Below are 1,123 nucleotides of genomic sequence, written 5' to 3' on the forward strand. Positions count from 1 at the left end.
CAAAGTCATTTTTCTGTTGTTTGCAACTAAGAACCCTGACTGATTCAGAATATAATATCCAGAAAAAGGTGCTGATATTTGGCTTTGACTATGGGATGAAGATAGCACTGAGGGCAGTGAAGACCCTATTATTATAGAATGGGAAGTTGGTAAACTTTGCTATTGGTTGCAAAGTACTTACAAAGGTTGTAAAATGAAGCAAAAACATAGGATGACCTTTAGAATTCTGCATGAAGTTATAGACATCTTACTATCTATAGTAATGCCTTCACTAGAAATATGGACACAATTAGGCTGAAGGTGACCCTATTTAAAAGCTGAGGGGAAGACGTAGGCTTAGTAAAATATAAAGCTAGGAAAATTAAAGGCAAAGCTTCCACAAACTTCCTGTAGGCTGTGGTGGATTCTTCCAAAAGGGAGCCAGTCTAATGGCAAAGAGCAGGTGGGTTTAAATTGCTTCAACACTAAAGCTATTAAACTAAAGGACCCAAGGCCAGACAACCCAAGTTCCCGGAATCAAAAATATCCATACAAGTTTTTCTGTTCATTAGCCAATGGGATTATTTAAAAGGAAGTGTGTTAAATTTCCAGGGGTCTGTATTGCCAAAGCAACCCCAAATTCGCCAGTAACAATCTGCAACTATTAAAGCCAAGGAAATCCTTAGGTCCCTGAATTTGTACCGGCAGGAAGGAGTTGCTAAAGTTATATGTGACCTCAAAAGAGCATTCCTAATGCCTCTCCTGCATGGGCAAGGAAGTTTGCCCCACGGAACAGAACCAAAGGCTTATAGATTGCTGACCAAAGGCAAACAAAAATACTGCACTGCTTGGACAGAGCAATGCCACCTTCCTATCCAGTAGGATGTGACATGTGCTGTAGACCAATGACATATGTGTGTTGTTTTCCCATCTTGCCTTTTACAAGTAGAAGTTTTTTCTTGTAGTTACCCTGTTTATTTACCACTATGGAATACTGAATATGTTGAGATAAACAACATCTTTTTGCATAGCTTCCTGAAGACCTGCATGAAGACTTGATGGAGAGGATTGCCCATCACCCAGAGACCCTAGACTTCAAGTTCAATGGAGCAAATAGATGAGGCTTGGAGTTATTTTTTCCTTT

The sequence above is a fragment of the Hipposideros armiger genome, unplaced genomic scaffold, assembly GCF_001890085.2.
Source record: "Hipposideros armiger isolate ML-2016 unplaced genomic scaffold, ASM189008v1 scaffold_179, whole genome shotgun sequence".
Classification (NCBI taxonomy): Eukaryota; Metazoa; Chordata; class Mammalia; order Chiroptera; family Hipposideridae; genus Hipposideros; species Hipposideros armiger.